We start from the raw sequence: 27,110 nt of genomic DNA on the forward strand, positions 1-27,110 counted from the left end.
GAGAATGGGTTTCTAGGTTTATTCTTTTCTTTTTCTTTTTTTTTTAATTAATTTTTTAAATTTTTTAATTTTTTTTATTAATTGTTTAGCCACATGGCACAAATGTGGCAGCCATGTGGTATAAATGTGGCAGCCATGTCAGCTCTTAACAGAGCAATGGATGAAAAATGTAACAGAGTTATTATATTGAAACAAAATAGTACGTGATGTATGAAAGTGAAATGTTTTGAAGATATTGTATGAGGTTGTAATAAACATCAAACCTGAGGTGGTAAAGTGTAATTTACCGTTAGAATCGGTTAATTAAGGTATAGAAAGATTGTTAGGGCTCGTTTAAGAGTGCTTTTAAAATAACGACTGAAAGCGTTTGTAAAGAAAATATTTTTAGGTTTCAAAAGCACTTGAAGTGCTTCCTTTCAAGAAACACTTCAGGTGTTTTTCTAAGATTTACTTGTATTTTTATTAAAAATGGTTTCAAAAGCATTTTCACTAAAAATGTTTTCAACTATTTTAAAAGCTTCCAAACGAAAGCTTATTTGTTGATGTATGCCTGCTCATATTTTCATTTTTTTTTTGTTTTTTTTGTGAAAATGTGATTATTGAGTAACACTCATCCACTTTTGCGACCATTGAGTTTGACGCCAGTTGTAAGTAGTTTCACCATTTATTAATTTACATAAGTATTTTTATTGAATATTTAATCTTGTGAAGCAAGCAGCATTTTACCACAGCATGGAAAGGTGTTGAGTCCTTACATGACAATGTGAGTTCAAATTCTATTGGTGTCTAATCTAACAAATTTATCGTATGGCAAAAATAAAAAATAAAAAACCTAAAAATCAACCAAAAATATTTGTGAAAACGATCGGTTCCGTTTTGACAGTCGGAACATCTCTGAAATGTCCTACATAAATTTTTAATCGCAAACCCGATTACAAATCGTGAGTGTTAGCTCAAACTTTCAGTAAAAATTCAACCGTTGTGTTTTCAAACAATCTTTTTCCTGGAAGTAAAGTAGTTACGGCCGTCCAACAACCAAACTCATTCAACCGTTTTGGTGTATTTCGGGAAAAGAAGCCAAGTCATATAGATATAGCTACCAAATTCAGAAGTTGATCAAAAGTGAAGAAAATAATGTTGGTCGCAGAAAAGAGCCTTGTCTTTGAAAGATATGTCTGAAGATTCCACGACGCCGGAAAACTTCACGTTCCCGTTGAGGGTCAGGGTTTCGAATACGGTTCTTCCTAGGGCTGCGGTTGCGGCATTCGGGTTCGGATTCATCAATGAGGGATACAGTGGAGACTGGTCGAGGATTGGAGCCATCGCAAAAGAGAGTGAGGAGTTGCTCAAGGTTGCTGCATTTGTAGTTGTTCCCTTATGTTTGTTTCTCATTTTTTTCTTTTCCAAAGAAGTTGAGGACTGAATTTTTAAGATGGGATTGTGTAGTTAGAAGTGTGGAATGAAATGATTCTCTGAATTTCAATGCTGTTAAAAGTGCTTTTATTAGAAGAGCGTCGAAATTTTATTAAATCCAAGTGCTTTTTGAAAAAACAGTTCAAAGTGCTTCTGATCATTAGCACTTTTAAGTTTTTCTACCTTGAAGAGAGACTATTTTTATAGGGAGCAATTCTGCTAATAAGGTTGCAAGTGTAAACATGTTGAAATTTCTATATATTCAAATGATTTATTTAACTGCTTTCTAAAAAAGTACTTAGGTGTGCTTCTACAACCGTGCTTAATTGTAAGTTTTTATGTCAAATGTGGTCACTCGTTAGAAACGTTATCGATTGTCAAAAAGCACGTTTAAAGAAGTCTTGCATCAAATCCAAAAGAACCAAGACACAACGTAAGAATATTACATGCCTATTTGTCAGTTGAAATCAAGAACGCTACGTATTCTTTTGCTACATTTATGTATATATGGATACAGAAAATTACAATTACGAAGGAAGAAATTAACACAAAACTTCGTTGCACTCCATAATTACTACTTGGGTTCGATTTTCGCTGAAACAATGTGTCCACTGCTATAATCAAAGGAGCCGGTGCTGTCATTGAATTCCTTTTTCGGCAAGCCATCGTTGTAGGGATGTTTCGGAGCACCTTTTGATGCTGCAAACCCTGCGGCTGATGAAGATGCTGATGTTGAGTTTGTGTTCATCCCATCGTTCTGCAGAATGGTTTCGATAGCCTTCACAACTTCACTCATCATGGGACGATCTGCAGCTGATTCTTCGACACATTGCATGGCTAGCTCCAAGAACCTCCCAAACCCAATAAGAGTTCCTGAGTTTCGAATGTTTCGATCTATTAACTCCCTCAAACCGTAATGCTCTTCGTCATTCATGTCCATCACCAACTGTACCTCGCGGACAATGTATTTTCCCTTCTCGATTGGATGCCTAGCAGTTATCAGTTCAAGCATAACGACTCCAAAGCTGTATACATCGCTCTTCTCGGTCAATTGTTGAGTCATGTAGTACTCAGGATCCAGATAGCCCTGAAAGTGTAGACGGTAACTTACAATACAAGAAATGTTCAAACTGGAAAACACGATTTTCCTCCTTAGTGCTTACCCTAGCAGAGTACATTTTAGGTAGTTATAAATGATAACATTCGAAATGCTTAATTGTAAACTTACCATTGTTCCCTTAACCTGAGTCGAGACATGTCCTTTTCCGCTGTCATTGACGAGCTTCGACAGGCCAAAATCTGCAACCTTCGCTGTTAAATGTTCATCTAATAGAATATTGGTGGACTTCACATCTCTGTGAATTATAGGAGGATTTGCAAGCTCATGTAGGTAAGCCAGTCCTCTTGCCGAGCCAAGAGTGATTCGGAGTCTCCTCTTCCAATCGAGATGAATACCAGATCTCCCTGCAACTCATATGAAAAGAAAGCTTGTCATTATGTGTTAAATCGATGGTACTAAATGAAACACATAAAACTAAAAATATGAATTAGTGAGAAGTAAAATCTAGAACTGACCTGACAAGCTTTCCCTAAGTGTTCCATTAGGCATAAACTCGTAAACCAGCATCTGCTCTCCTTGTTCGAAACAGAATCCCAAAAGACCAACGACATTTTTGTGATGAATGCGAGAGAGCAACTCGACTTCAGTCTTGAACTCGAGGCCTCCCTGCATGGATCCTTGCTGAGCTCTTTTGATTGCTATCACTTGTCCATCAGAAAGCATGGCCCTGTAAACCTATGGATAGCCAACCAAAAAGTATAGAAAAAAAATCTTTTAAATTCAATCACAATTTCATAGCTGTTACTGAATGAGTTGAATATATAACCTTCCCGTAGCTGCCAGATCCGATCTCATTACTGTCAGAGAAATTATTGGTGCACCTCTTAAGCTCTTCATACGAAAACCATCTTGCTCCCTTTAACTGTGGTGCACCGCCACTATCATTTCCGCTTGGTGCCCAAGAAGCTGGAAGATAGAGGAGAGTAGTGAATATAAGCTCACCAGTACCTCGTATTAATGATAGAATTTCAGTCTAAAAATCATCCACAACAGGAATGGTTACTCACCGAAAGGTCTGCTTAAACCAATGGCTCTTTCCGCACGTTTCTTTTGCCTAATGGCGTAAATTCCTACTACCACGAGGCCCACAACAAGAACGAGACAACTCACTAATATCCCGACAGTGATCATAGAGCTTTTATGCGTGTCTGAAACAATTCGGGTTTTTTACTGTCAGTTTAATTGATCTTCTAATGCAGGGAAAGTGTATATGAACACTGTGATTTAAAATTACCTGGGAAATTATATGGAGCTGCAATAAAATTGAAGGGTCCAAATTTCTCTGGTGGCTTCTGAATCTGATGGCTCATATTTAATCCAATCCTGATAATCTCTGACCTATTAAAATATGTTCCTGTTGGTGGAAAGAGAGCCACATGTACTTTAAGATGGTCGTCGTTGTCGAAGTAAGGGTTCTTAAGTGAAACTGAATGGGGAGTGAGGTTAAGTTTCTCCCATAGGATCGTTTCTAGGGATTTAAACAGAGTCACATCTGTCAAATCCCTGAAAGGGGGCGCTAGGAAATCCAGTGTTCCTTCAAAAGGATATCCACATTTACAACTCCGAGGGCTTGGCTGTTGATCCCCGGGGCATGTAATGGATGCACAATTCGTGCTAGTAGCATACGGTTTTGTATTTGATTGTGGAGGCTGACAGAACGAATGCGAGCTATATTTGTTGCACAATGGGTTCTCAACAAGTCTGCAATATATAAAAGTCACAACTAAGAATGATTGTCCCATGAAAATACAGAGCATCATAGAAAATTAAGATCGAGGCCCGTGAACTGTCTTACATTAATGTATTTTTGTACTCATCACCCAGAGTTATTTCCTCAATCTTATTGTTCTGCAGATCAACAAGCGTCAGTTGCGGACTGATGTTATCACCCATGTTAAATGTGCCGTTAAACGCATTGTTTTTCAGTTTCCTGTCGAGTCACAGAAAAGATGAATGACCAGTTTATTGAAATCGCAGCACGTAGATGAATTATTCCGTTATTCTCCTTATACTTACACTTGCTTCAATGACGGTATTCTGAACATCCCCCGTGGCAGAGTCCCTTGAAGCGATACATTTTCTAAAACGCTGGCATCATAACAGTAAATAATTTCAAAATGATATCACAATAAAGTTTTCACTGTCCTTTTCCAAGACTCATCAATATATACCAAGACATTTTCGTGTAACCACCATCGGACTTACATAATGGTGACCGATGGCAAGGTTGAGATCCAAAGCGGAGCTTCTGATGGATGAAACGAGTTGTTACTAAGGTCTCTGAAGCAAAATCATTAGGATTTATCAGTACAACACAAGAAAACCCCGGAAAACTAAAACTGCAAATGACAGCTCCACGCCATGTACTCACACATAATTGAGGGCATTCAATCCAGTTAGGTTGGGTAAAGCGCCGTCCAAATTGTTGTGCGCGAAATTTCTGCAAGAGAATATAAAAACCGTGTAAAAGCTGATTAACCATCACTAGGATCATGGTAACACCAAAGTATTTTCTTGGAGAGTTTGTACTCACAATTCACTGAGATACATTAGGCTGGAGATATTTGAGGAGACTGGTCCTGTCAGAGCATTTCTATCAAGCCGACTGTTGCAGAAAAGAACGGTTTTAGTCTAATAAGTGTCAAGAAGCAGATGCACTTAAACGTGGAAGAAAAAGAAAAATCAAGATGGCTTTTCACTCACAGAACCTCGAGAGTCTGAACGGAAAATATTGTTGATGGAATAGTCCCATTGAATCTATTTCCATCAAACAATCTGCAAATAAAGAATGACAAGCAGTTTAAGCATAGAACATAAACTGATAGACAGACAAATTCGATATTGATTGTTCGTATCAACTTACACATGGATCAGTTTCATCTTGGAGCTGAAAAGTGTGGGTGGAATGGTACCTGAAAGCTGGTTGTGGTTCAAATGGCTGCAAATTCATATAATCTGTTCAATGTTTATGCAATAAGCAGTGGCATAATCCTCACTAGAATTTCATTTTCTTTTAATACTCACAAATGTTGAGCCGTAAACAGTTGGTCTAAGCCGGGGGTAGTGCCGCTTGAAACTGGGAGAGGTCCAGTCAACTGATTGTGTGCCAGGTCCAGCCAATAGAGGTTGGAGAGATTACCCAATGAAGCAGGTATACTGCCGGTGAAGCTATTCGTATTCAAAGCCCTGAGAAAAACCGAAGTTATATAAACTTGGGAAAGAAAAACATCATATTGGTTTGCACCAACAGTAGGAATAATGAGTCCAATTCTTACAAGAAGCTTAGCTCTCCAAGTTTCCCCAACTCACTTGGAATAGTTCCACTGAAGCTGCAACCAGCTAGGACCCTAAAAGATGGAAACAGTCTCGTATAATTATCCGATACAAAAACTCATGTTCCATAAAGTTGAAAAGGTGCAGACGTGAAAAATAGCTTGGTGAATTGTTCTTACAGGATGTTTAGATTGCTCAGATCCCCTAATCGCGGAGAGAGAGAACCGGTGAGGCCTTTGTTGAATGAAAGAACCCTGCAATGTTAACGTTTCAGCTTTGTTACAAAAAGAATTCCATCCCGACTCTCATGAAATGGTACAACTCTCTTAGTTACACTTAATAATTCAGAGCACCCTAGAATTGGCATGATGCTCTGGTCGTCAAACTTCTTGGGCGATCGCACACTTATAATTTTTTGTTGAACAGGCTGAGGCAAAAATGGCAATTAAAAGGAGGCATGCAGCTTATTGACATTGATCATGATTTTTATATTGTTAAATTTGATTTGGAAGAGGATAATTGCGGGTCAGTATTTGACGATTCAAAAATAGAGACCAGGATTTGTGCCTGCAACAGAGGTTATTACATTACTCGTATGGCTGTATGGGTTAGGAAATTGGGTGTTCCAATTGAGTATTTTAATGTTTCGGCAATGAGGAAGATAGGTAGTGTGCTGGGAAAAGTGTTGAAGATTGATGTAAACACCAGCTCTCAATACAGGGGCAAATTTGCTAGAATTTGTGCTGAGATTGATGTAAACACCAGCTCTCAATACAGGGGCAACTCTCAACTCACTCTATCTCTCTCTCGGACTTTCCTCCCTCTCCCTTCCTGGCGACATACCTACACCACCATCATACCCAGAGAACCCAGACGTCACCACCACGTTTGTGTGGACCTCCTCCCTCCATCCCTCGTCTCTGTGAAGCTCCGGGGCACCCAGAAGACACCCGACCTAGGTCCTGCGAGCTCGTGGGTTTCGAGCTAAAATCCAACCACCTTCGGCCACCCACTGGCAAGAAACCAACCCAGGTCTTCGAGCCTAGAACCTTTGGGCTGGGCTTCCAAGCCTAAGGCCTGGGAAACCTAAACCCCCGAGCCCAAAACCTTAAGGCAGCCCAACCCAGCAACCCATTTAGTTAAACCCTATAATCCTGGGATGGGCTTTCAAGCCCATACCCGTTTGTACAACCCAGGGCTTCCAGCCCGTTAACCCCATGTTGTTCTTCTCCCCTTTAATTCTCCTTCAGTCCAAAAATTTCTGGGAATCATAGCTTTCTCGTAGGACAACAGAATAACGCACGGTCGAAGTCTATGTATTTGTAGCGAAGCCCTCTTCAATTTGATACCATACCCATACCCATATGCTGGAACCAAGCGTGCCCATATGTTGAAGCCTAGAAGCTTCCACGGTTTTCGTAGTTTTTCTGCTGATTCTGGCTAACCTCGCCGAAGATAAGTCTCGACCTAAGAGAAAAAAATACTCCTATCTTCATGCACTTCCAGGATATGTAAGTGGATCTTCCGAATTTCAAGTTTCATTTTCGAACAAGTTTGATATTTATGTGTTTAACTTGAATTTTTGGTGTTCTTGTTGAGGAGTTATGGTGGTAACATTGATTTAAGAGCTTAGTAGCTAAATGGTAGATTGATGAACGACTTTGGAGGGCAGGACAAAAACAAGAAATGGTACATACTTTAATTTTATTGAATTGTTTGTAGTCTTTGGCTAAAAGAGGAAGAATTAAGCATGATATGGGTAAACTAACACATAGAAATAGAAGTTAAATATGATTCCTGGATAGTTTGGGATTGTCCTGATTGTAAATTGGATTAAAGGAGTATGAGTATAACATTGCAGAAAACTTGTTCATTTTGCAGAAAGAAACTATGTTTCAAGTATCCTACTTTGGCTCTTGATTTCTATGTTCTTGTGAGTTCCTTTTGATCTAATATTGTATATTTTGAAATTAGACATGTCCCGATCAAAACCCATCTGATTTCACTAAATTCATTTGAATTTTGATTGATCAAAATTATGTCCAAAGTTGAGTCACAGGGCTGCCAGACAGCAGCAGAAAACTGGATTTCCAGTTTCAAGACTCCATTTTCTTTTTGGCATAACTTCCAATTTAGAGCTCTGTTTTCTACAATCTTTATATGCCTTTAAAGTACAGAACACAAGCTTCAAAACCCATATAATATTACATGATTTGGTTTAGTTTTGAATGCTCCAAGGGGAGCCTAAACTTGGTCCAATAGTGCTACTTTTCTGCAGATTTTGTGGAGAGATGTTGTTCTAGATGCATAATGACAAACTACGAATGGCTTGATCCCTTCACAGGATACGTAGGTAGTCTAACAAGATGGTTAGATGCAGCCATAAAAATAACCCAAATTTAATATTGTGCTGGATTTCTTTTAACGAAAGAAATTTGTTATGGTTAATAGTGTAGAGATTAACCATGACTTTTATTTTGGCCTATCACTGGATTTAGCTTCCAAATAAGAAGTTTGGGTCATTACAACAGTGGTATCAGAGCGAACGATCCTACTTTCAAATTGTTTTATCCTTAAGCTCTTATTGATGTGAATTATGATATGCATTGTGATTACATTGTTTCACAAAAATTTTGAATGAAGTGGCTCTCATGTGATATGTGGTGCAACTCCGTTCTGATTATGGAGTCCAGTTGGTGGAAATTATTATTGCATTGTGGTTGCATATTTCATAATTGCTAGGAATAAGTGAGTTACATATATGTATAATGGATACTCACGTGTGTTATTGTGAGCACAAGTTCCTGTAGATTGTAAATGCAGGTTCCCTAAATGATTTTGATGATCTGAGAGTGAAAGGAATTGGGAGGTTCCCCTGGGTTTCGATCCCCTGAACCTTCAAAGGGTGTTATACGGATGGGCTACTCCTGCAGGATAGTCTATGTGGTATAACCGTTGGAAATGGACACTCCTGGATTGAGAGTTACTAGGAGTGAGGGGCATCGCGTGCTGCCTTGGGTTTCGATCCCCTAAACCTCTGGAAGCCTACATGGTCAGACTTGTACCGTATCCTGTGGGGAGGGCACTTAGTTCTAGGGTGTAGGATTAAATGGACACTTCCGTGTTGTTGTGGTCAAATTGAAGTGAGGGTAATCGGCCGCGGGACTCGTCATCAGGTTGGATTATGTTGGCACACGAGTTCTGAGAAGGAATCGTGGTGACAGCTGTGTATAGCCAATGATGGTAAGTGGTATACTAATGATTATGATTATTATGCTAGTATTTATCTAACTGATGGTAGATGTGGTTTGATAATCTAGTATTTATTTAGCCCATGAGGATTGCGGCTTGGTGTTTGATATTTACTTTGCCAATGTATATGGCTAAAATTTCTTATATTTATTCTGCCAATGATGTGGCTGGGAATTTGAGAATATGGGTGAGAATCACGATGAGTTATTCGTTGATTTATTTATTTTAAGCTTGAATAAAATCGTAGACTGAGGTTATGATTTTATTCACTATCAAAAGAGTGGTGGGTGTTGTGACATCCCGTCCCGGGATTTTTAAAACGCACACGTGAAATGACACTTTTACCCCTAGCCCGTCTCTTTTACGTTTAATCGTTATTTGGAGCCTGGTTGGCATGTTTGGAACCATACACGTACTCCCTTTCTCTCTGTCTCTTTTTCCCTGTTTCTCTCTCTCTTCCCCGAGCTCCCTTCTTTCTTCTTCTTCTTCCTTTAAACGTACGGACACACACCAAGAACCATTATACCGTAGCAGATCGAGGAAACCAAGGGTGCAGTCGTGATCGTGAGGTCGAGGGGAGCACGAATATACCATTTTCAGGTAGGAACTTCGACGTTTTCAAGTCGATTTCATAAGCTCCGATTTGTGTACTGTTCATGGAAAAAATATTCATTGAGTTTTTGGGATTTCTAAGCTCGTAGGTAGCTTGGTGGTGTCACGAGGAGCCCAGGAGTGTTTTGTTGGAAGTGTTTTGACGTCGGGGAAGCTTGGTTCGAAGTTGCCCGAGTTTTGAGTTTTGAGACAGGTACGATCACGTGGTTTTTAGCTTTTAAAAGTTGTATAACGTGATTCTACTAGTCTAGGGCTTTCTTTTGGTACAAGAATCATAGAAAATGGTTGAAAAACGAAGGAGAATAGTGAGTTTAAAGTTTTCCCAGTTTTCCGGTGACCGGTGTCCGGCGAGGGTAGGCCGGAGAAGAAACAGGAATATTCTGTTAATTTTAACGAAATATTCCTAACGGCAGTAACGGTATCCGGTTAAGTTTAACGGAATATTCCGGAATTTTAACGGAATATTCCTGACGGCGTCAATTGACACCGTCAGTGTGCATGGCACGTGGCCGCGCGTGGGGGCGCGTAGGTCCGTGCCTATTTTGGCGCGTGGGGGCGCGTGAGAGGTCCAAAAATTATTTTAAAAATATGGTTGTGATCCTGAGGTTGTGTAGAGCACATTGGTATATTCATTTGTCCAATTTGAGCAATGTATGAGAAGTTATTACGAGAAGTTGGTTATGTGCTTTAAAGTTAACGTTTTTATAGCTATTTCGCATATAGGTGACACGTACCCTGAGGACGAGCGTGCACACGCGAGGCAGGGGGGCTAAGACCCTTCTACATACCAGTGAGTGGGCTTTTGGTTTTCCGTATATACCTATATACTATATTTTCCCAGAACTTGAATAAATGTTTATTCATTATGCCATGCATTACATTATCGTTTTTCGTGCATCGTTGGGTACGTTATTAGTTGCATATATTTATACATATGCATATTGGGTGCTGTGGACGCACAGGTAAGTGCCAGGTAAGCGTTATTCACGTTTATGTTTCAGTAATAGTTTGAGATAGTTAGAGAGCTCATAACCTGCACCCCCGGTGTTAGTGCTCCCGCCCGTGGCCAGGGCACAGTCCTTCACGTGATGTTCACCTCCCGCACCTTATGCTCACCTTGGATTCAAGGTAGGTGCACAGGCCTGTCGTACAGACCACTTTAGGTGGTTCCGACTCGTAGGTGACCCGCGATTATTCGCCCAGTCTTCACGTGATCGTATCACTTATTTACACCCAGGCCTGTCGTACAGACCACTTTAGGTGGTTCTGACTCGTGGGCAGGTTTAGACATTGAGATTGAGATTTGAGCTCTAGATGCAGTCGTACAGGTCACGTTAGGTGACTCCGACTGCCAGATTATATGATATTGATATGTTTATACCTGGGCACTTGCATATCGTTATGAGATTTCGGCATGGCATATTATCGAGCATGATTGATATACCTTTGAGCATATTTGGCATATGTATAATGTGTATATATTTTCTGGGAAGTATACAGGTTTTACGACGAGGGGTTAGAAAGTATTTTTTTAAATGGTTTTCGAAAGCTTTGTTTTTGCCCACTCACGCTTTTGTTTTGCGCCCCTCCAGGTTCTAGTTGAGTAGCAGTTCCGGTGGTTTCCCAGAGGGCTTTTCCGGCACTTCTGACAGACACCTACCATAGTAGGGTCACCTTCGGGTGTACTTTTGTCGCAACTTTTCCTTTGGGCTGCTGTAGACCTGCTCTGAATTTGTGACTCACACGCTAGCACTTGTATTAGTACATTGTATGCTAGTTGGTTTTTATATACTCGTACTTTATATTACTACTTTATTAGCTTCCGCATGTGCACATGGCTACGTCACCTTTGTGTGACGGCCAGCACGCTCCGATCTCGGTCAGGGTGTGTCAGTTTGGTATCAGAGCTTAGGTTTGGCAGTCCTGTGTCCTTGTGAGTATTCTAATGGTTTTGGTGTCTTCTGTCAGAATTATGCCGCCTCGTCGGGAACCACGTCGTACTTCTGAGTCTAACTTCCCCGATGTTGCTCAGTTGGGGGATGTTTTTGCTACAGCCCTTCAGTCTGTGTTGCGCCCTCCCCAGAGGACTCATCTGGAGACTATGTACAATCTGAAGTTGGATAAATTTAAGGGTAGTGAGGGGCACGAAGGCGCAGAGCGCTGGCTAGAACACATAGAGAAGATTTTCCGTGTGCTGCATAATCAGGGGAACTTGCCTATGGAGAGGTGGGTCGAGACGACCTCATGGTTTCTGGATATGGAGTCGGCAACTTGGTGGGAGCAGGAGCTTCGTAGGTTGACCCCAGATCAGAGGACTGATTGGAATATTTTTACGGATTTGTTCAAGAGAAGGTATGTGCCCCCTGAGTACATTGACCGTAAGAAGCAGGAGTTTACCGAGCTAAAACAGCGGAAGATGTCGGTGAATGAGCACTACCGCAAGTTTACGGACTTGTCTCGTTACCATCCTGATGTCGTTGGTAATCCGGCGGAGATGCTTCGTCTTTTCCGTTTGGGCACCAGAAAGAAGTGGCGTTCTATGGCGACTACTGTCCACAGCGAGACTTACCAGGACTTTTATGAGATACTGTTGAAGATCGAGGACTCTGAGAATATGTCGAGCGACACTGATGAAGAGAAGGACAGCAACCAGAAGAAAGATGACAAAGGCAAAGGTCAGGCATCGCTCGGGCCCCGTCAGACTCAGAACTTCAAGAGGGGTGGTGCTAGCTCGAGTTCTTCGAGTGGTGGCTTCAGTGCCACTGGACAGGGTCGTGGAGGTAGATTTTCTGGTGGCGCTAGAGGCCAGAGGCAGGGCGATGGTGGTCGAGGCAGAGCCCCTATTTGCCGCAGGTGTAGCAACAGGCATTTCGGCGAGTGTAGACGTGGTAGCAGAGGTTGCTTCACGTGTGGACAGATGGGACATAGAGCGGCGAATTGTCCCCAGGGTCAGCAGCAGCAGAAACCACAGCAGACCTTTATGCCACCACCTGCACCACTCCAGCAGATCCAGGGTTCTAGTAGCTACGGCCAGGCGGGTTGAGGTGGTGCTTACCACTATCAGGGTGATGCTGTCCTTTATGCTCCAGGGCAGTATCAGTATCCCCAGGATCCCTATTCCCAGGGTGGCTATCCTCAGTATTCAGGCGGCTATATGCCGTATCCTCCAGCTCCAGCGGGTGGTTCTCAGTGGTATCAGGGAGGACAGTATCAGCAGGGTGAGATTGCCACTAGCAGTGCAGGGTCTTCGAGACAGTCGGGTCAGCCCAGTCAGGGGCGTGGTGCTCAGGGACGCGGTGTTCAGGCGAGCAGAGGCCGCGGCGGGCGTCAGCAGGGACATGGGCGTCTTCACAATATTTCTCTGCAGGACGCTCAGAACAACCCAGACTTGATTATGGGTACGTTGAACATTCTTGGTTGTTTTGCTAGAGTCTTAATTGATTGTGGAGCTACACATTCCGTAATTTCTCATACATTTGCTTAAGTGACACAACCTCGCCCCACACCTCTAGGGTACGATTTAGAGTTCGCTATGCCTAGAGGAGAGAGATGTGTTGTAGATTGTGTGTACCCAGGATGTCCAGTGATCGTAGAGGGTGTTGCTTTGTCAGCCGATCTTATCCCGTTAGATATTGTGGACTTTGATGTGATTCTGGGCACGGATTGGTTGCACTTCTATCGTGCCAACATTGACTGTTACGGGAAAGTAGTTACGTTTCACCGACCTGGACTACCTGTGATTACTTTCGTGGGTGAGCAGAGTGGGGTGAGACATGGCGTTATCTCGGCGCTGCGAGCGAAAAAATTGTTATCTAAGGGTTGTCAGGGGTATCTAGCTCATGTGGTGCTAGATGAGGCTGTTCCTAACAGAGTGGAGGATGTGAGAGTGGTCAGACACTTCCCTGATGTTTTTCCCGAGGATTTACCTGGTTTACCCCCAAATCGAGACGTGGAGTTCACTATTGAGTTACTTCCAGGTACTAATCCTATTTCTTTAACTCCTTATCGTATGGCTCCCGCGAAGTTAAGGGAATTGAAAGTTCAGCTGCAGGAGTTAGTGGATAAGGGATTTATCCAGCCTAGTACTTCGCCTTGGGGCGCTCCAGTGTTGTTTGTGAGGAAGAAGGATGGAACTTTGAGGCTGTGCATCGACTACAGGCAACTAAACCGGGTGACGATTAAAAACCGTTATCCATTGCCTCGTATCGATGATTTGTTCGATCAGCTGAAAGGTGCTTGTGTGTTCTCTAAGATTGACCTGAGGTCTGGTTACTATCAGTTGAAGATTAGTAGGGATGATGTCCCTAAGACGGCGTTCAGGACTCGTTATGGTCATTACGAGTTTCTGGTTATGCCATTTGGGTTGACGAATGCACCAGCCGCCTTCATGGATTTGATGAACCGGGTGTTCCAGCCTTACTTGGATAGATTTGTCATTGTCTTCATTGACGATATTCTGGTGTATTCTAAGTCGAAAGCGGAGCATGTTCGACATCTTACTTTGGTGTTGAAGAGGTTGAGGGAACACCAGCTATATGCTAAGTTTAGCAAGTGCCAGTTCTGGTTAGATCAAGTTGCGTTCTTGGGGCACATCATTTCTGCTCAGGGTATTTTGGTGGACCCCCAGAAGGTTGCAGCTGTGGAGAGTTGGGAGCAACCGCGAACCGTCACTGAGGTGAGAAGTTTTCTTGGCTTGGCGGGGTATTATCGGAGATTCGTTAAGGATTTCTCGGTGATTGCCTTACCACTGACGAGGTTAACGAGGAAGCATGTTAAATTTGAGTGGGATGATAGGTGTGAACAGAGTTTCCAGCAGTTGAAGCATTGTCTCACTCATGCACCGGTTTTGGCACTCCCAGACGATAGTGGTGATTTCGAGGTTTATAGCGATGCTTCCTTGAATGGTCTGGGATGTGTATTGATGCAGCATGGTAGGGTGATTGCTTATGCTTCGCGGCAGTTGAAACCTCATGAGTTGAATTACCCTACACATGATTTGGAGTTGGCTGTTATCATCTTTGCGTTGAAGTTGTGGAGACACTATCTTTACGGAGAGAAGTGTAGAATCTTTACAGATCACAAGAGTCTCCAATATCTCTTTACTCAGAGGGAACTTAATCTTCGTCAGCGGAGGTGGTTGGAGTTGCTCAGCGATTACGATTGCACGATTGATTATCATCCTGGTCGTGCGAACGTAGTGGCTGATGCACTTAGCAGGAAGTCACAAGGCCGTATCAATGCGTTGTACGCGAGTCGTGTCCCTCTTTTAGTGGACTTACGTGCTACGGGAGTAAGGCTAGAAGCCGAAGATCGAGAAGTGGCGCTACTTGCTAATTTCCAAGTTAAGCCAATTCTTATTGATCGGGTGCTTGAAGTTCAGGTAGCTGATCAGGAGACTCAAAAACTTATTCAAGCTCGAGAGCAAGGAAGGAAGCGAGACCTCAGAGTTCGTGATTCGGATGGCATGTTGATGCTAGAGGGTAGAATGTTTGTGCCTAACAATGTGGAGTTGAGGAAAGAAATTCTTGATGAAGCACATATCTCGGCTTACGCCATGCATCCAGGAGCTACCAAAATGTATCATACCATTCGACCATTTTATTATTGGCCGGGTATGAAGAGGGAGATAGCCGAGTATGTGAGCAGGTGTGCTGTGTGTCAGCAGGTGAAAGCAGAGAGGAATAAGCCGTTTGGATTGTTGCAGCCGCTTTCCGTTCCAGAGTGGAAATGGGAAAATATCACTATGGATTTTGTGTACAAGTTGCCGCGTACACAAAATGGCTTTGACGACATTTGGGTAATCGTTGATCGGCTCACTAAGTCGGCTCATTTTATTCCAGTGAGAGAGAAGTATTCTTTGAGCCGTTTAGCGGAGTTGTTTATCTCGAAGGTGGTGAAGTATCATGGTGTCCCGGTGAGTATTGTCTCGGATTGTGATCCACGATTCACATCTAAGTTTTGGGTGGCTTTTCAGGAAGCTTTAGGTACGAGACTACTTTACAGTACGGCGTATCATCCTCAGACGGATGGACAGTCAGAGAGGACTATTTAGACTTTGGAGGATATGCTGCGAGCTTCGGTGTTGCAGTTTGGTGATGCTTGGCACCAGCGGTTGGATTTGATGGAATTCGCTTACAACAACAGTTTTCACTCGAGTATTGGCATGGCGCCATTTGAGGCATTGTATGGTAGAGCTTGTCGCACACCATTGTGTTGGTCAGAGGTTGGAGAAAGAGTCTTAGTGGGTCCGGAGATTGTTGAGGAGACTACTCAAAACGTTCAGGTAATTAAGTCTAACCTGAAAGCAGCTTAGGACAGGCAGAAGAATCTAGCGGATCGGCATGCTACGGACAGAGTGTATGAGGTCGGAGACTGGGTATTTTTTAAGCTTTCACCGTGGAGAGGTGTCGTGCGGTTTGGAAAGAAGGGGAAGTTGAGTCCCAGATACATTGGACCATACATGGTCACAGAACGAGTTGGTGAGGTAGCTTACAGGTTGGAGTTGCCTCCGGAGTTGGCTAGAGTGCATAATGTTTTTCACGTGTCCATGCTCCGACACTATGTTGCTGATCCATCTCACGTGATACCTCCTCAACCGTTAGAGATTAATCCAGATTTAACGTACGATGAGGAACCGGTGACGATCATTGATTGGAAGAAGAAGGTTATGAGGAACAAGACGGTGAACTTAGTGAAAGTTTTGTGGAGGAATCATTTAGTCGAGGAAGCTACGTGGGAGACAGAAGATCGGATGAGGGATTTGTATCCTCGATTTTTCTTTCATCACTAGGGGTTATACTTGGTTGTTTTGAATTTCGGGATGAAATTCTATTAAGGTGGGTAGGTTGTGACATCCCATCCCGGGATTTTTAAAACGCACACGTGAAATGACACTTTTACCCCTAGCCCGTCTCTTTTACGTTTAATCGTTATTTGGAGCCTGGTTGGCATGTTTGGAACCATACACGTACTCCCTTTCTCTCTGTCTCTTTTTCCCTGTTTCTCTCTCTTTTCCCCGAGCTCCCTTCTTTCTTCTTCTTCTTCTTCCTTCAAACGTACGGACACACACCAAGAACCATTATACCGTAGCAGATCGAGGAAACCAAGGGTGCAGTCGTGATCGTGAGGTCGAGGGGAGCACGAATATACCATTTTCAGGTAGGAACTTCGACGTTCTCACGTCGATTTCATAAGCTCCGATTTGTGTACTGTTCATGCAAAAATTATTCATTGAGTTTTTGGGATTTCTAAGCTCGTAGGTAGCTTGGTGGTGTCACGAGGAGCCCAGGAGTGTTTCGTTGGAAGTGTTTTGACGTCGGGGAAGCTTGGTTCGAAGTTGCCCGAGTTTTGAGTTTTGAGACAGGTACGATCGCGTGGTTTTTAGCTTTTAAAAGTTGTATAACGTGATTCTACTAGTCTAGGGCTTTCTTTTGGTACAAGAATCATAGAAAATGGTTGGAAAACGAAGGAGAATAGTGAGTTTAAAGTTTTCCCAGTTTTCCGGTGACCAGAGTCCGGCGAGGGTAGGCCGGAATATTCCTAACGGCAGTAACGGTATCCGGTTAAGTTTAACGGAATATTCCTGACGGCGTCAATTGACATCGTCAATGTGCATGGCACGTGGCCGCGCGTGGGGGCGCGTAGGTCCGTGCCTATTTTGGCGCGTGGGGGCGCGTGAGAGGTCCAAAAATTATTTTAAAAATATGGTTGTGATCCTGAGGTTGTGTAGAGCACGTTGGTATATTCATTTGTCCAATTTGAGCAATGTATGAGAAGTTATTACGAGAAGTTGGTTATGTGCTTTAAAGTTAACGTTTTTATAGCTATTTCGCATATAGGTGACACGTACCCCGAGGACGAGCGTGCACACGCAAGGCAGGGGGCTACGACCCTTCTACATACCAATGAGTGGGCTTTTGGTTTTCCGTATATACCTATATACTATATTTTCCCAGAACTTGAATAAATGTTTATTCATTATGCCATGCATTACATTATCGTTTTTCGTGCATCGTTGGGTACGTTATTAGTTGCATATATTTATACATATGCATATTGGGTGCTGTGGACGCACAGGTAAGTGCCAGGTAAGCGTTATTCACGTTTATGTTTCAGTAATAGTTTGAGATAGTTAGAGAGCTCATAACCTGCACCCCCGGTGTTAGTGCTCCCGCCCGTGGCCAGGGCACAGTCCTTCACATGATGTTCACCTCCCGGACCTTATGCTCACCTTGGATTCAAGGTAGGTGCACAGGCCTGTCGTACAGACCACTTTAGGTGGTTCCGACTCGTAGGTGACCCGCGATTATTCGCCCAGTCTTCACGTGATCGTAGCACTTATTTACACCCAGGCCTGTTGTACAGACCACTTTAGGTGGTTCTGACTCGTGGGCAGGTTTAGACATTGAGATTGAGATTTGAGCTCTAGATGCAGTCGTACAGGTCACGTTAGGTGACTCCGACTGCCAGATTATATGATATTGATATGTTTATACCTGGGCACTTGCATATCGTTATGAGATTTCGGCATGGCATATTATCGAGCATGATTGATATACCTTTGAGCATATTTGGCATATGTATTATGTGTATATATTTTCTGGGAAGTATACAGGTTTTACGGCGAGGGGTTAGAAAGTATTTTTTTAAATGGTTTTCTAAAGCTTTGTTTTTGCCCACTCACGCTTTTGTTTTGCGCCCCTCCAGGTTCTAGTTGAGTAGCAGTTCCGGGGGTTTCCCAGAGGGCTTTTCCGGCACTTTTGACAGACACCTACCATAGTAGGGTCACCTTCGGGTGTACTTTTGTCGCAACTTTTCCTTTGGGCTGCTGTAGACCTGCTCTGAATTTGTGACTCACACGCTAGCACTTGTATTAGTACATTGTATGCTAGTTGGTTTTTATATACTCGTACTTTATATTACTACTTTATTAGCTTCCGCATGTGCACATGGCTACGGCACCTTTGTGTGACGGCCAGCACGCTCCGATCTCGGTCGGGGTGTGTCAGGTGTAATCCTAATTCCTTTTCATAACTTGATGGTAGAAATCTTGAGTACGAGATTTATTTTAATGGGGGTTGAATGTAATAGCCTGAAAATTTAAAATATATGATTATGTGGAGTAAATCAAGAATAAATGATTTATGGTTGTAAAAATTTGATTAGAGGAATTTTAGAATTTTGTTTCCGGGATTTATTATAATTTACGTCGAAAAATTTATCGATAAGTGGAAAAGACGAAAATGCCATGTCGTGCTAAACGAGATTTTCATAGACTTATTTGATTCTTTCATATATTTTTTCTACTATTCTTGGCATATTTAGATATTACATGTTACTATGAGCACGTAAGCGCAAACGGATTGGAGTTTCGAACGAGAAAATTACGAATTTTCTAAATAAAATGACATTTTAGTAAATTCAACTAGAACTTTCTGGAAGCCATATGTTGGAACCAAGCGTGCCCATATGTTGAAGCCTAGAAGCTTCGACGGTTTTCGTCGTTTTTCCGCCGATTCCAGCTAACCTCGCAGGAGATAGGTCTCGACCCAAGAGAGAAAAATACTCCTCTCTTCATGCGCTTCTAGGATATGTAAGTGGATCTTCCAAATTTCAAGTTTCATTTTCGAACAAGTTTGATATTTATGTGTTTAACTTGAATTTCTGGTGTTCTTGTTGAGGAGTTATAGTGGTAACATTGATTTAAGAGCTTAGTAGCTAAGTGGTAGATTGATGAACGACTTTGGAGGGCATGACAAAAACAAGAAATGGTACATACCTTAATTTTATTGAATTGTTTGTAGTCTTTGTCTAAAAGAGGAAGAATTAAGCATGATATGGGTAAGCTAACACATAGAAATAGAAGTTAAATATGATTCCTGGATAGTTTGGGATTGCCCTAGAATTGTAAATTGGATTAAAGGAGTATGGGTTTAACATTGTAGAAAACTTGTTCATTTTGCAAAAAGAAACTATGTTTCAAGTAGCCTACTTTGGCTCTTGATTTCTATGTCCTCGTGAGTTCATTTTGATCTAATATTGTGTGTTTTGAAATTAGACATGTCTATGATCAAAACCCATTTGATTTCACTAAATTCTGTTGAATTTTGATTGATCAAAATTATTTCCAAAGTTGAGTCACAGGGCCGCCAGACGAGCAGAAAACTGGATTTCTAGTTTCAAGACTCCATTTTCTTTTTGGCATAACTTCCGATTTAGAGCTCTGTTTTCTACAAACTTTATATGCCTTTAAAGTACATAACACAAGCTTCAAAACCCATATAATATTACACGATTTGGTTTAGTTTTGAATGCTCCAAGGGGAGCCTAAACTTGGTCCAATAGTGTTGTTTTTCTGCAGATTGTGGAGAGATGTTGTTCTAGAAGCATAACGATGAATTACGAATGGCTTGATCCCTTCACAGGGTATGTAGGTAGTCTAACAAAACAGTTAGATACAGCCATAAAAATAACCCAAATTTAATATTGTGCTGAATTTCTTTTAACGAAAGAAATTTGTTATGGTTAATAGTGTAGAGATTAACCATGACTTTATTTTGGCCTATCACTGGATTTAGCTTCCAAATAAGAATTTTGGGTCGTTACAACTGATACCACTAGTTAGCACACTATATACGAGATATGTTTTGAAAAGGTTTTATGGCATGCTAGGGTCTATTGAAAGGAAAATTTGGGTAGCTAGGAAGAAGGAAACTGGTGATCGGGATGCACTTGCTGAAATCTCTAACTTTGGTGGTAAGCCAAATGCTCATTCCCGACTGAGCACTGATAATTTGGGGCAGCTAAGACAACCTTTGGTGAGAAGGTCAAGTTCTAGTTCGATTAGTAATGTTGAGGGTCAGCCGTTCAAATTTAATTTTAATGCCTTCATGACTGATATGTACTATGGTTCAAATATGTCGAAAGGAACATGTATTTTTGGTCACCAATCATCCAATGCAAGTGGCAGCGGTGTTGAGTGAGCTGCGTGTGATCTGAATCCAGGTGAAGAGATGATGAATACTGATCATGCTATTCCAGGTTCAATTATTCAGTGATCTCGTTCATCCGAGGATTCTTATTCAGCTAAGTCTGATGAGATGTGTGCCCCCCATGTGGAGGCAACCCTTATGGGTTGCTAGGCTTTATGCCTTGGTTTTATTTATCTCCTCCAGCTTTAAGATGAACATTGTAGTACGGAACTCTAGAGGTGCTGGTTGCACCAAGTTTAAAGATAATGTTGCAGATTTAATTAATATTCACCAAATGGAGAATTTGGTTATTTGTGAGCCCATGATTAGTGGTCAGAAAGCTGTTTTAGTAGTGAAATCTCTTGGTTTTCCGTGCTTGGAGATTGTGGATGTTGTTGGCTTCTCTGGTGGTTTGTGGATGTTGTGGAAGGATTCTAGATTAAAGGTGGAAGTTATCGGTACCATTGACCAAGCTATTTCTGTTGTTGTGAGAGGCGTTGGTCAGAACCATTAGATTTTCACTGCTGTCTATGCTAGCCCTTGTGCTACTAAAAGAGAGAGATTGTGGGATTATTTGGATTTTGTAGCCGATTGTCATCAATTGCCTTGGTTAATTGTTGGGGATTTCAATGACATGTTGTGTGTGGAAGATAAACTTGGCGGTGCTCCATTATGCAGATTAAAAGGCTTCAAATCCTAGGTGGATATGAATTATATGATTGATTTGGGTTTTATTGGTCCTAAATTTACTTGGACTACTAAAAAAATTTTAGAAAGAATTGATCGAGGGATTTGTAATATGAGTTGGAGGAGCCTTTTCTCTGAAGCTTATGTTCACCATCTCCCGCGAACCAAGTCAGATCACTGCCCAATCAAGATGTGCTTAAATTCTCATCATTCATTTTCTCCCAAGCATCATCCTTTTCGTTTTGAAGCTATGTGGTTGTGGCATGAAAATTTCAATGAGTTTGTTGATGGTTATTGGAGTAATGGTGGAGGTTCGGTTGTTAATAAAACTTGTGCTCTTGTTGAACCGCTTAAGAAGTGGAATATTCAAGTGCAGACTTCTAGCAAGAATTGATGGGATTCAAATAGCTTTGTGTCCTGGGCCTAATAAATTTCTTTTTAAATTGGAGAATGAGTTGATTTCTGAATATAATGTAGTTTTGAATGAGGAGGCTATATTTTGGCATCAAAAGTCTCGGTTGAGGTGGCTTCAAGAAGGTGATCGTAATACAAACTTTTTCATCTCACTACTAGTGTAAAGAGGAGAAGAAATAGAATTGAGGGGCTCATTAACAATCAAGGTGCTTGGATATCGGAGTCTTCTGATCTGAAAAAGTTGGAAGTGGAGTACTTTCAAACTATTTTTTCCCATGGGCAAAAGTCTAAGCAAATGGAATCTTTTCCTAATCTTTTTCCTGATATACATGATGATGATCATGAAGCTCTTATCAAAGATATCGATATGGTTGAAGTCAAGGAAAGCCTCTTTAATATTGGAGGCCTTAAAGCTCCAGGTATTGATGGTTTTCCTGCTTGCTTTTATCAAAGTCAGTGGAATATATGTGCTAATGATATCTTTGAAATGGTATGGAATGCTTTTCACCCAAGGAGATTGCCTGCGGGGTTAAACAGTATGCTGATAACTTTGGTCCCTAAAATTGATAATCCCCAAAAGATGTTGAATTTTAGACCTATTAGTCTTTGTTGCGCTCTTTATAAGGTGCTCTCTAAAATCATTGTTGCTAGAATCAGACCTCTTTTGCCTCATCTGATTAGTCCTAATCAGGGTAGTTTTGTTCCTGGCATACAAATTTCTGACAATATCCTTATTGCTCAAGAAATTCTTCACAAGTTCAGAATGTCAAAAGGCCAAAAAGGATTTTTCGCCCGGAAAATTGATCTCTCTAAGGCTTATGACAGACTTAATTGGAAGTTTATTGAGTACGAACTGAATGAGGTTGGGTTGCCTTCGAATTTGGTTCAACTTATGATGGAATATGTATCCACCATTAAGTACCAAATTTGTTTCAATGGTGAATTAACAGATTGTTTTACTCCTCAAAACGGTATTCGGCAAGGGGATCATTTGTCCCCTTATTTGTTTGTGCTATGTATTGAGAAACTCTCTCATTTAATTTCTGCAACTGTGAACAGAGGAAGGTGGAAACCTGTTAAGGCTTCTCAACCTGTTAAGGCTTCTCAAAAGAAAAAAGCTCATTTGTGCCAATGGAATATGGTTTGCAGACCTAAAAGTAAGGGTGGTTTGGGGATTAAGAGAGCTTGATGTTGCTAATATCTCCAATATTGAGTGTGCTGTCTCTGAGTTTTTAAGTAATGGTTGATGGGATCTTGAAAAACTCAGAGATGTGTTGCCATAAGTTATGGTTCAAAAAGTTATATGTCGGCCTGCTGGTACTACTGGTGCAGGTATGGATAAAATTATTTGGAGATGTGTTTCTAATGGAGTTTTCACCGTTAAGTCAGCTCATAATCTTTTCTTTGATGGAGAGGATTTGCCTGATTCTTGTTGGGATTTTATTTGGAAAATTAATGTTCCACCTAAGCTAAAAGTTTTTCTTTGGTTGATGAGTAAAGGGAGATTGCATTCTAATGAGCAGCGAGTTAAAAGACAAATAACGTCTGATTCTTCTTGTATGACTTGTTGTGGACCAATTGAATCCATTGCTTATATTTTTTTAAAGATTGTTCCAGGGCTATGTGTATTTGGGAAAGTATGGGAGTTCCAAGGCAACTGAGGAATGCCCAAAATCTTGAGTTTAAGGCTTGGCTGTTGGCAAATCTGAAAGTAAGTTCAAAATGGACCAATAAGGGTGTTTGGTGTACTCTTTTCCTTTTTCTTTGCTGGTATATTGGAAATGGAGAAACAAGCAGATGTGTTTTTGTTAATTTTGTCATGCCTATGGATCCGAAAGCAATCATCGTGAGAGATGTGGCTGAATGGTTGAAGGCTTGTGTGAAGTCTTCTGTTAATCCTGTCAAGAGGCAAATTTCACTCTCTTGGGATCATCCTGATGTAGGTTGGTGTAAGTTAAATGTGGATGGATCTAGAAGGACAAATTCTAGTCGAATTGGGGTTGGTGGCGTACTAAGAGATCATAATGGCAACTGGTTAGGTGGCTTTGCTGTGAATTTGGGACAAGGGCAAGTTTGTGATGCTGAATTATGGAGTTTATACTTTGGTTTACAGCTTGCTATTGATAAGGGTGCTATTGATCTTCATATTGAGATGGATTCCAAGGCTATTGTTATGTTGTTGAAGCAAACCCAAGTTGATAATTTCCATCCTTTGGAGACAATTATGCATAGCTGCAGATTAATGATGAGACAATTGAGGAGGTGTGAATTGAATCACATTTACAGAGAGAAGAATACTGTGGCAGATCAGTTGGCTAACTGAAGTTATAATTGTAGGAGTTTGAAACCCTCTTGTCCCACATTGGTCAACAGTATTTTTTCACTAGCCTTTATATAGGCTTATTCCTTTATCTTAGTAATTAGAACTTGAACCATTTGGAATTGGATTGAAGGCTTGGGCTTTATGGTTGTGTGGATTAGGCTTGATTATACTTTAATATTAATATTAATTAACATTAATTAATCAAGACAAGGGCATTGGGCCTTAAGGCCCAAGGAATTAAAATTAATCTGATCAATTAGTTTTAATTTCGAATTAAGTTTTTAATTAAATTAATTAAAAACGTTTTGATTAATAGACACAACTCTTTGGAAAGAGGTGTATCTCTTTGGAAAGAGTTGTATAGCTTCAAATACATCCAAAAGGTGTATGAAGAGGTATGAAAAAGCCTATATAACTGGAGTCCTCAGTTCCATCAAAGATCATATTTTTTTTTCTTCCCCCTTGTCTTCCGTACAAAATTTCCAGAGAGTAAACACACAAAGCAATTCGCTATAGTTCTATAATCCAGTGCAGGTTGTAGAATTAGGTAGTTGTATCCTGGTCGAGCAGACGTTGTAGAACCACAAGCACACGAGTGAGACGGAAATACTGTTTGAATGACATAGCGTTTGCGCTAACCTCTACCTTCAATTCATTCAAGTTAGTATCATTTAATTTTTTTGTTACTATAACATAATTGTATTCTGTATTACAAGTATTTTTGAATAATAAAGTATAAGTATCTCGGTTCTGTATTTCAGTTATTTTATTGTTTCTAAATTGTTCTCCAACAATAATATGGATATTGGTGTTCTTATTTTTTATGAGCCTCCCATTTGAATTAGATCAGCTCTTATTGATGATGCTACTGGAGTCCCTCGGACTCGTTTTGCTGTTGTTTTGTAATTCTTTTTGGCAAAATAAACATGTTTTATGCATATTTTTGTAATTAGACATCAAATTTGTTGTGTGTTGCTCAGTTCATAATATAATGCAAACAATAATGCTGGTATGAAAGGATGAACAATCGCACTCACAAGGATCTTAACTCAGAGAGCCTTGCAATGTCACCTTCAATTTTCCCTTCCACGTTCATTCCTGGTAATCCCCTGCACAGTGAACATCAGAAGAGGTTCGAATTCAAAATCCGATTAAGAAAGTAAGTGAGAATGCTCGTAATTACAACTATCACATCAGAATTCGAAGATGAACAACACTCACAATGCAATCACCCTCGAACCGTTGCAAGTGATGCCTTCCCAGCGCTCCCCACATGGATCGTTTGACTTGTCCCAGCTAGGTGGAACGTTCCTCCATGTCTGCCTCAAGGATTGGAGTGCATTAGCTGGATCAACAAACTTATTAATCAATCAACTACCCTTAATAGGAACAATGAGGGTTTAGAACGAAATTTAACCAAAACTTCAAAATAATTCACATTAGACCAAAATTAAATGGACTAATTGCTAAGTACACTGTAATGACTCGTTCTGGATATTATGTAATGGGAGGGCAATTTCATAATTGCACTATGGGTGGGATATTTTATTTTAAATTGGGGTTGATGATTAGTCTTAATTGGAGAGCCACTTGGGGCCCACTATTACAAATTTGTCCCCCGGCCCACTATTCCCTCTCCTCCTCTTTCTTCCCAACCCGTGACCCAACCTGAAACCAGCCCAAACCTTCGGCCCTTGTGACCCAAGCCCAAATTTGTATCAAACCCAACCCAAGCTCAACCCAATAACCTAACCCTTGGGCCATGTAATCGGCCCAAACCCAAAGCCCGATCTACTACCCATTAGCCTAGGCCCTAACCCACAAACCTCACCCTAACTCAAGTCCAAAACCTTAAACCCTAACCAGATCCAACCCAACCCGTTTGACTGACCCATTTGACTGTTGACCGTTGATCCATCAATGTTGACTTTTGGGTTAACTTTTTCGGGTTCGGTCCGAGACCCCTCATAGACTAAATTTGACGTCCTGAATCCGTTTTCGACGTCTGTTTTCTCTAATTCAATCGTTTTAGTATAGTTTTATTAATTGGTACCCTTATATGCTTAGGTGCAGTTGTTAGTGGCATTTCCATCCACGCTCACAGCTCTTTGCCAATGGTGTAAGGTGAGTAGACCCTTTCCAAAATGCATGTTTTAATTGCTAGAAATGCATACATGAAAAACATGATTTAATGGCTACGTTTTATGAAACGTTTATGAGTAAATTAGTTTCATGCTTTATTGATTTTACGTTCTACGTAGTATATATGATTGATGACTATACTACGAATAGGTTTTACGATATAACGTTTTAGCTACTAAACTCCGATTAAAATAGATATATATAGATATCATAAATATTATGTTAATGTCCTTATGTACTTACTTAGTGGTTATTCGAATGTTACTGCCTACGGGCAAATGATACTTATATGATTGGCTACAACCGGGTGTGGGTTGGATACATATGATTGGCTACGGCCGGGTGTGGGTTGGATACATATGATTGGCTTCAGCTGGGCATTTAGTTGGTGCCTACAGGCAGGAGATATATGATTGGCTTCGGCCGGGCGTGTGTAGGGCCTACGGACGAATGATATTTATATTGGCTTCGATCGAGCGTGTGTAGGGCTTACGGGCAGAAGATATTTATATTGGCTACGGCTGGGAGATGTAGTGCCTACGACCTACGGGCGAATGATCTACCTACGAGCGCGTGATGTAGAACCTTCGGATGAATGAAGAAATGTTCTATATGCCTTCGGGCGAATGAAATATTATATATATGTATATGCCTTATATATACACCACTAGTAAGCACACTATATACAATATATGTTTTATGAAGGCTTTTATGGCATGCTAGGGTTTTGGAAAACCTATTATATCTTATGCTATTGAGTTTTCATAAACTTTGGGGGTTAGTACGTTGTTGAATAACTATTTTTGTACTACTTATATATATATCAACTTGGTCCACTCATGTTTTGTTTTGCGCCCCCTCAGGACTTAGAATCAAGGCGTACAATCCTAACATTAAGGCACTC

The 27,110-nt window shown here is 41.1% G+C and overlaps 1 pseudogene; it reads right to left on the bottom strand.

Moving 5' to 3' along the window:
- Window positions 1-1,153: 1,153 nt before the first annotated feature.
- LOC137722126 (leucine-rich repeat receptor protein kinase HPCA1-like) lies at window positions 1,154-25,828 on the bottom strand (annotated as a pseudogene).
- Window positions 25,829-27,110: the final 1,282 nt, after the last annotated feature.

The sequence above is a fragment of the Pyrus communis genome, chromosome 17 (genome assembly GCF_963583255.1).
Source record: "Pyrus communis chromosome 17, drPyrComm1.1, whole genome shotgun sequence".
In the NCBI taxonomy this organism is placed as follows: Eukaryota; Viridiplantae; Streptophyta; class Magnoliopsida; order Rosales; family Rosaceae; genus Pyrus; species Pyrus communis.